The 10,211-nt window shown below is 41.8% G+C and overlaps 1 non-coding gene across 1 annotated transcript; it reads left to right on the top strand.

Annotated features, from left to right (window-relative positions):
• The first annotated feature begins 3,622 nt into the window (after positions 1-3,622).
• trnad-guc (transfer RNA aspartic acid (anticodon GUC)) lies at positions 3,623-3,694 on the top strand. The gene has a single exon. It is a non-coding gene; the product is annotated as a tRNA-Asp (tRNA).
• Positions 3,695-10,211: the final 6,517 nt, after the last annotated feature.

Genomic DNA, 10,211 nt, shown 5'->3' with positions numbered 1-10,211 from the left:
TAGTGTTTCCTGTGAAACACATGAAGTGTTATTCTGACTTCAAAAAGCTTCTCATTGAGGCTTTTTATTTGGGCCAGGAATTTGCCAATGTATAATGTAAACTGAATTTGTCTTTCAAAGGATAAACTACAACCTTATGTTAATTTTTCCTCAGATGTTCATTTTCAATGTTGTGCAACTGTTCTGATTAAAATAGGCATGCATGTCTAATCCGTTGCAATATGTCCAAATAGGGACACTAACACAAATTACTGGTTTGTTGAGTTTTATTCAGTAACAGAGTATCTTACATATAAATGATACATCATGGTGTAGTTTTAGTATCAACTGTAACATTACAAGTAATGTAATTGTAATTGTCACAACAAGTACAATAAAGTGGTTGTGATAACAAAAAGATTGATTGAGACATGGTGCATTCAGGGACACATCTCACTGACCACAGATCAGATGTTACTGTTGCTCCTGAGAAGTTTAATTATGACTGCAGTGCAGCTTTTTAGCATTACAATGTCTGCTAACCTATTGTGTCAGTGCATTCAGGAAGTGTTCTTTTATTGTGAAACAATCAATACATCAATACTTGCCCTAAGGCCTGCCATATCCTGCTCACTGAGTGGACATTCAACAGGTGGAAGAATCAAATTTGGCATTCAATCACTGGCAACTAACTGGCATTTAAAGCGTTAAACTCCTCCAATGATGTCATGTTTGGTAGTTCTGAGCAGTCCTGAAGTTGTTCCACATATTGATGCAGAAAAATATGAATCTGTTCAGTTTTTAGAGCAGTTTTTAGAAGCGGACATTTTTGTCCCTGATGACACAAAGGGTAGTAAATGTGTTTCCCAGTGTTCTGGTGATGGATCAGAAACATTTACATTTGAATTCTAAAATTTGTGTTGAACTGCCCGATTGCCCTTTTTCTCCTCAACCTGTGACGTCGGCGGAACTGCGATCACTCACCTGCTCCTGCCCGGGACGTTAAAAAGAAGCAAAGACACAGAGAAAGACTCAGAGAGACGCTGCAGCGCCACCACGCAGCTGTGGACCTTTCTGAACCAACCCTGAAGCACAGCTGGTCAGAGCGCACTACGATCGCTGCGTTTAACTGCGCTAAATCTTTGTGGCGCTGTCGCGGTGCGTTCAATGACGCCCCGTAAATGTGCGCTTTTACACGTTTATTTTGTGTTTAGTTATGTTGATAAGATTGATTTTAAACATGTGGTAAAAGCATAAATTATTAGTAAAACACTGCTTCAAACTAAAGCTGTGGAATCCAAACATGTTCAGGGACATTAGTGGCAAACTGTTAACATACAGTCCTTAATTTAAAGTGCACTTACCTGCATGGTGTGCTAAGCAAGCTGCTACAGTTCTCACTGTTAATGTCATTTTAAAACATGTTCTGGTCATCTGGAGTATTGTTGCTTCCACCAACACTAAACACATTTATTGTAAATATGTAGCTCATGATAGGACCAACAAGGCAAAGTTTAAATGTTGCTGTGTTACACATTTACAATAAGTCGTGGTGTGTTCACTGACGCTCCGTAAATGTGCGCTTTTACACGTTTATTTTGTGTTATTTTGATAAGATTGATTCTGACACTACACGATTCAATAAAGCAAAGCAGAAATAAACCGAGTTTCCCTGTGAAGAACATTCATAGACAGCCATTCAGGTATTGTCTGAACCACAATTCAGTGTTGGTGGATTCAAAAAGAGGAAATATGGAAAAATGGCTCTGACACAGGTCAGTGTGACTCTTCAGCTATAAGATAGGTTTGTAGTTACACAGTAACAAGTTTGAACTGATGAAGCTGCTTGGATGAGCAGCGAAACGTCTTCTAGAAAACTCTACAAGTCCAGACGCCTTGCTTCAATCTTCTCTACGAACAAGTTTGAATGGTTTTTACACGTTTCACTTGAAATTCCCTCAGGGTCCAGCTGGGCTCCTTTTGCTCTGTTGGGACAGTGACTAACAGCTCTCCATAGCAGCATGGATTGCTGTCTGCAGGCCAGTGCTGTTCACACTTGGTCTAGAAAGAAGAAAACATCTGATTGGCCCTCATATGACCATTTATTAACCATGTTTCCCACCAAACTGAACTGATGAAGCTGCTCTAAGCAGCATCCACACATAAGAAGACTGCAGGTCCAGAGGCCTCGCCTCAACCCTGTGAATGAAAGTGACCTGGATGACTGAGAAGCTTCATCAACAAGACAAATGATTAACAGCAGCTTCCAAGGAGCGGCGTGTCTGCAGCCGCCCTCCAGAAGGCTCTGGCTGCCGGAGGATACGATGTGGAGAAGAACCCGCGTCAAGAGCCCAGAGCCCCCACTCAGAGAGCTCATCCTCACTGCCCGTTCAAACAGGAGCTCTGTGATCATGCTGCTGCACACTGCACAGCTCCACCTGGTTCACTGGGGTTTGTTTTGTTAGTGTTAGTTCATGTGTTTACTTATATACTAAAGCAGTGATAAACCTATATTTACTAAACATATAAAACTATAGAAACAATACATGAATATTTTCAAGAATGACTTTATTAATCCCTGTGGTTAAATTACATGATGAGTCTGATGGCGGACTGCAGGAGTCACCGCCTGTACCGTTCCTGGAGCAGCAGAGTTTTTTAGTGTTATCATTCCATAGGTCATCATGCTTTTACACATAATAAACCTATACTTATTAAAGCTATTTATAAATGATATTATGTATTTATTGTAAAACATTTATTATATGACATGACAGCCATGACAGTGGAGCTCTGGAAGTAGTCAGCTCCATGTTTGATTATTCTAGATGCTTTAAGGCTGTGAACCCCTCACTGCACACTTTAAACTCCGTTCTCTCTGTTTAAACACTGTCAGAGTTCAAACCTTCGTAGGAAATAAGTCCAGTATTACAGAATGAAACCAAAGATCAAACCTGTTTTCAGCAGCATTCTGCATTCTGGAGATGGACTGACACTGGTCTACGGACTATCCGGACCAGAACTCAATGAGCTGTAAGAGAAAAACAAGGTGAGAGGTGAACTGGTTATAGGAGGGACCACTGTAATGCAAACATGTGATTTGCTGATTCTGGTGTTTTTAGGTTTTGATTTAAATTTCACAAAATAATTCATTTGCATTCAATTATTTTTGATTGTAACCATATATAATTCATACTTCTGTCTGTGTTCTAAGAGTCTTAAAAATATGTGGTTTCCTTTTATTTACAGTGTGCATGTCATGTGACTTATGAACGTACAGTTTGTGCATATATATAAACAGTTTGATTTCCAGGTTGATGCAGCAACAGCTGCTGCTCTGACACCATTGTTCATGTCTTCCTCTCTCTGCACTGTGTTAACACACCTGAATGCTGCAGAGCATCTTCTTCTTTCCTGCTAAATAAATAATGGCCCTGTGGTCTGGTGGTGTCGGTTCACCTTGGACAGCGATGGACAGGAGGACAGGAAGGTCCGGCTGCTCTCAGCTGGGACCTGTGTGTGTCTGGGTGCACACACACCTGCAGTCTGCCCACAGTTACTGACGTAGCCACTCCGTCACACCCCAGCTGACACATGACCGCACCAGGTGGCTGCTGCTATGACAGATGGTGGTTGTCAGCATTCCTCGTTAGTATAGTGGATAGTATCTCCGCCTGTCACGCGGAAGACCGGGGTTCGATTCCCCGACGGGGAGAAAGACTTTTACCAGCAGATAGGATGATACTGACCCTGTACATTGCTGCTGCAATAGAAAACATTTCCCAGTTTGGGATAAATAAAGTATTTGTTCTGTTCTGTTCTGTTCGTCTTGTGTCTTGTGAGCTTTAGATTATATTATTTCTTGGGCTCTGTGCTCTAAGTGTCTTAAAAATATGTGGTTTCCTTTATTTACAGTGGTGCATGTCATGTGACTTTACTTATGCAACATGTATGATAATGTTCTGTCTCCTCTCATTTCCAGACTGTCTGGAGGACACACAGAGTGGACATGGGTCACAGAGTGCTGCTGCTGTTTGTGTCTCTGCAGCATGGGCAGCTGCTCCTGCTCCACTCGTCACCGGCTGATTGTTCACACCTGTGATCAGTCATCAGCCAATCCTGCTGCAGCTTCCATCTAGTATATGTGTCCAATGGAAGCTGAGCAACATGTCAGCTACACACATAGAAACACTACACATAGTTTGTCATATAAATAACATGGATTGAATCATGTTGTACAGTCACTGGAAACAAAAAGCACTGAGAGTGGTGCTGGTAGTGCAGCAGTGGATGGAGGCTGAAGTGCTGCCACCTAGTGTCAATATTTGGTATTAACTCTGACTACATATTCCACCTTTAACTCTCTGCCATATATACTGTGCCATGTGTGAAGTGATAATAACATGTGAATGTGAATTTATTGTAAAGAACTTTACTTATTATCCCTGTTATAAGTGAGCAGTGTGTGTGTGTGTTTGATGGAGTGTGTAATGTCTGCTCAGTGTTACTGATGCTGCTGTGTGTGATCTGAAAACTGATCAAACTGTGATGTGTCTGATGCTGACAGAAGAATCAGAGGTCAGACAGTCGGATCCTCCTCTGTGACACCTTTAACATCATATCAGAAATCTCTGTCTGCTTCTGGTACATGCAGCTGATCACCAGCAGGGGGCTCACTGCTTTGCTGTCACTCAGGGGGCCTGTTCTGTCTGCCACTGGGATATGATGAGGTGAACTTCAGAGTTTGAATAGATTTCATTTGTCATGTGTTTATGATCATTTTATGAATCAGTTCAAATAAAGGAGACTCATTGAAGTCACAGTTTAGTGTTTTAATACTTATACACACTTATTCTGAAGCTGCTATCAACTTGATGAGTCTTCCTGTTGAAGCACGAGGCAGGACGTGTGTCAGAACATCCATGAACTGAGTAGATTAAGAGGAAAAGCTGATGTGTCACAGCTGCTGGTTGTGTTCTTTCAGTGTCTCCATCTTGATGAAATGAGGCGTTTTACTTCCTCCAAGTAGAGTGGACCTGGCTTACAGAGTGCTGCTGCTGTTTCTGTCTCTCTGTGAGCACCATGTTAAACAGCAGGCTCTGAATAGTGACGTCATGATGTCACAGTCACATCAGTCTAATCTCCCAATCGGAGAGAGAGCTGTCATCAACAGCAGGAAGTGCAGGAAGCTCATGGTGTGCAGGCCTCTGATGTGTGGAGGCTGTCGGCTTGTAGCAGCCAACAAGAAGGGAGTTTGTAAAAGTTCTCTGTAACTTTAGATGTGAGGATTCAGAAAGAACTTAGATCAGATATGTGCAGCACTTGTGCAACAGATACTCCAACAGTGACAGCTCTTCTGAAGAAAGCCTGAGGAGCTGAGACCTGGATGAGACACTGATACAGCTTTGCTCTGCTGACAGGAAGGATGAAGGCTGACCACACACACACACACTGACACACACACACACACACACACACACACACACACACACACACAAGGGTTTTATGGTTTAGATGGACAATTTCTCGAAACAGGCCTGAAGGTGGTTTAGATGGGCTACCCTTTCCCATGGTCCTAGAGCTATGGGAGTTGGCTTAGGTTACTCTAAAAAACTTGAAAAAAATTTGGGTCACTTCAGAGTTCAGATACACGCAACAGAACTCTATACACATGACCCTGCTCCAACTGTGGTTTGAGCAGACATTTCACTTTTTGATAAATCTGTGGTTTATGAGAACAAGAAAATGCATTATCTGGACTATGACGTCACTTTTAAATTAACATGGATTAACATAAATACACACCTGACAACACAGGATTAAATGGACAGGTTGTTTAATTAGTTTGGTTGCCTAGCAACCAAACTTGTTATTCTACGTGCTATTGCACAAATACACAACTAAAAATAATAAACATATAAACAGAAAGAGGTGCATAAAAATGAATGCACTTACATGTTCCTTCTTGCTAATATATTTTAACAGGAACATTCTACAAAATAAATATGGGAGGTTTCAATATAAAGATAACAACACAACCGTGTACTCTTCTTTGCACAGAATTTAAATTCAATTTGATTATAAGTGCATTTACATTAATCAAATGTAAAAAAAGCATGTCACACATGCATACAAAACAAACTTTAACTCTAATAACTTTATATTAAATCTGTTACTACAACGTAGTTACTCTCCCATATTAGTAACTGATTGCTTTTAGAAACTTAGTTTCTATGTGCAAATCTGTGGATTTACATACATTACATTACATTTCCTTCTGTGACTGTCTTTTTGCAGTTACTCCTCGGTTTCTAACAAAGTCCCTGATATTTTGCACTGTTCTCTGTGCTAAAACAGACCCTTCAGCCATCTTGCAGTGAGTGCATTCAGTTTTGGTTGCCAGTTGTCCTTTAGATATGTGATCTTTAAAATGTCGCATTACTGCGTTGACCTCAGCCTTGGACCATGGTTTCTTTGGTGCTCTTCTTACTTCATTATCTGGACAAGCATCTTGTAGAAAAACAGAAGACACAGACACAAACAAGTGTGTTAATACATTTACCTATTGCCACAGATTCCTGTTTACTTATTCCTAGGATTAAATCATTTTTTTACCAATTCATCATAATTTCACCACTGAGACGAAGTTTCACATAAGCTGCAGCTGAAAAATAATGAAAATACTCTTTATGTAGTCGAGTGCAATGTTTAAAATTAAATATTAAAATTATTTTGCCAGAGGTATCAAGTTACAATTAAAGTAGAAGAGTATAAGTAGTAGAAGTGTCACTAAAAATCAGTCTGATGGCCACTTTCAGGAAAGACCTCCTGTGGCGTTCTGTGCTGCTCTTGGGTAGTCCCAGTGCTGTTCATGCAGCGTGGCATGAAGGGGGTGAGGCGTGTTGTTCTCCTCTGTCACATCCACCACAGACTCCAGCTGAAACTCCCAGGAGGAAATTCTACTTCTGGATTAAACCACCTGATTTCAAACATACCCGGAACCCATCAGAAGGTGCTAACTACTAGCACTGCTAGGTGCAATCAATAGTGCAGCTACTATTGCATCATAATAGTAGGGGTAACACTGACGTGTCAGCCCTCCTTGTGTGAAGACAATACCACGTTAAGACGTGCATGTCTACTTGGGGCCTCTGTAGCCCAGTCTTGCCGCACCTAACTCAACATGCAACCCAGCTCCTGATCCAGACCTCGCCTCTCTTGCCTACTGCAATGCCCTCCTAATAGGTGTTCCAGCCGGTGCTTCTGCTCCAGTATGCAGCTGCACGTCTGATTTTCAACCAGCCAAAAAGAGCATCACACTTCTGTTCAATGAGCTACACTGCTTACATCAAATTCAAAGCACCAGTGTTGCACTCTTAGTAAGGTTTTTGATTGTGTTTGTTTGTAGAGAAGATTGAAGCAAGGTGTCTGGACTTGTAGAGTTTTCTAGAAGACGTTTCGCTGCTCATCCAAGCAGCTTCATCAGTTCTAACTGTTTGGTGGGGTAACATGGTTTATATGTGGTTACAGACCTATGTGGGTGGTTCCTGCCTTCATCCATCTCAGCCTGGTTGCCTTCATCCATGTCAGTATCATCCTTGGACAAGTGCATCCAGTGTGTGGGACCTGTATCCTCCTAATAGAATAGAATACGACTGCACTGAGAACTGCACAACATTTGAGACTATGTGCACACGAAAAGGCATGATCTACAATTCTCAGTTCACAACCCAAGGCCAGATCAGACCTGTGTTTTAGGAGGTTGCATTAGTCTTATCAGTAATAGGTACAGCATGTTAAAGCCGTAACACTGGATTTCTGAAGTTCACGCTTTATTTGCAGTATTTATGAAAAAGTTTGACCTCTGTCTGCACCATACATGGTCCATTCAGTCTCATCTGGTGCACAAAGGCATTGATACCCACTGCTGGTCCTTTATCCACCTGTTGAAGCAGCACATCCAGGGCCATAATACTTCACGATGAGCTCGCTGACGCTGGGGCCGGACTTGTTCGGCTTGGAGACCTTCTTCTTCTGCACACACACCTAGGAGCAGATCACAGTGGAGATGAGTCTGATGGCGGACTGCAGGAGTCACCGCCTGTACCGTTCCTGGAGCAGCAGAGTTTTTTAGTGTTATCATTCCATAGGTCATCATGCTTTTACACATAATAAACCTATACTTATTAAAGCTATTTATAAATGATATTATGTATTTATTGTAAAACATTTATTATAGTTTCCTGTTAAATATTCCTCGGTGTCAGTTTGATATTACATCCTTGAACCAACCAATAAATAAATGTCCCTGAGACGGACCATTATTCATCTTGAAGAGTTCAACATGTGTATTATTACACTGCATCTTACAAAAGATAAAAGATGATATTTATTTCAGAAGAGACTGATTATTCTGTGCATCAGACAGAGTGATGAGCAGCAGAGGCAGAGGATGAGGAGCCGCTCTTTAGAGGACACTGAGGTGGCTCTTAAAGAGCCGCTGTGGTTTGAGGAGCCGCGGACACTTCAAGCTCTCTCTCCGTGGATGCAGCGGGCCAGCTGGATGTCTTTGGGCGTGATGGTGAGCCTCTTGGCGTGGATGGCGCACAGGTTGGTGTCCTCGAACAGGCCGACCAGGTGCTGGCCTTTACTTATGGACTTTACTTATGCAACATGTATGATGATGTTCTGTCTCCTCTCATTTCCAGACGTGCAGCCAAAAACATGTGCAGTGATGATATGTGACGGTATCATCATGGTCTCAGAGAGAAGAGCTGAGTGTGTCTGTTCTGATCTTTGTTGTGTCTCTTCTCCTCTGTAGTTTCTGCTTGTTGCTCCGTCACACGCCCTCTGCTGGTGAGCCGCGTCATTACACACAACCTCTGCTGCTGTCAGACTGTATAATAACCACTTCTGATAGGTGCAATATTCACACACCACAGTGTACAACACATTATTTATTTAGTTTCTGATGCACTATGTACAGTTTTCTTACAGACCACTTCTCCCTCCACTCACCTGTGCAACAACTGTTCATATGTAAACTGTTGATGATTCTATTCTATATTTTATTGGTAGTTTATTTTATCATATATATCTTTTCTTAACTTATCCTTTGCTGTCTGTACCTGCTGTTGCAAAAATGCAATTTCCCCATTGTGGGACTAATAAAGGTTTCTTAATCTTAATCTTAAGACTGTCTGGAGGACACACAGAGTGGACATGGGTCACAGAGTGCTGCTGCTGTTTGTGTCTCTGCAGCATGGGCAGCTGCTCCTGCTCCACTCGTCACTGGCTGATTGTTCACACCTGTGATCAGTCATCAGCCAATCCTGCTGCAGCTTCCATCTAGTATATGTGTCCAATGGAATCTGAGCAACATGTCAGCTACACACATAGAAACACTACACATAGTTTGTCATATAAATAACATGGATTGAATCATGTTGTACAGTCAATGGAAACAAAAAGCACTGAGAGTGGTGCTGGTAGTGCAGCAGTGGATGGAGGCTGAAGTGCTGCCACCTAGTGTCAATATTTGGTATTAACTCTGACTACATATTCCACCTTTAACTCTCTGCCATATATACTGTGCCATGTGTGAAGTGATAATAAAATTTATTGTAAAGAACTTTACTTATTATCCCTGTTATAAGTGAGCAGTGTGTGTGTGCGTGTTTGATGGAGTGTGTAATGTCTGCTCAGTGTTACTGATGCTGCTGTGTGTGATCTGAAAACTGATCAAACTGTGATGTGTCTGATGCTGACAGAAGAATCAGAGGTCAGACAGTCGGATCCTCCTCTGTGACACCTTTAACATCATATCAGAAATCTCTGTCTGCTTCTGGTACATGCAGCTGATCACCAGCAGGGGGCTCACTGCTTTGCTGTCACTCAGGGGGCCTGTTCTGTCTGCCACTGGGATATGATGAGGTGAACTTCAGAGTTTGAATAGATTTCATTTGTCATGTGTTTATGATCATTTTATGAATCAGTTCAAATAAAGGAGACTCACTGAAGTCACAGTTTAGTGTTTTAATACTTATACACACTTATTTTGAAGCTGCTATCAACTTGATGAGTCTTCCTGTTGAAGCACGAGGCAGGACGTGTGTCAGAACATCCATGAACTGAGTAGATTAAGAGGAAAAGCTGATGTGTCACAGCTGCTGGTTGTGTTCTTTAGTGTCTCCATCTTGATGAAATGAGGCGTTTTACTTCCTCCAAGTAGA

This window comes from Parambassis ranga, unplaced genomic scaffold (assembly GCF_900634625.1).
Source record: "Parambassis ranga unplaced genomic scaffold, fParRan2.1 scaffold_27_arrow_ctg1, whole genome shotgun sequence".
Lineage (NCBI taxonomy): Eukaryota > Metazoa > Chordata > Actinopteri > Ambassidae > Parambassis > Parambassis ranga.
This window is presented reverse-complemented; position numbering and strand designations above follow the sequence as displayed.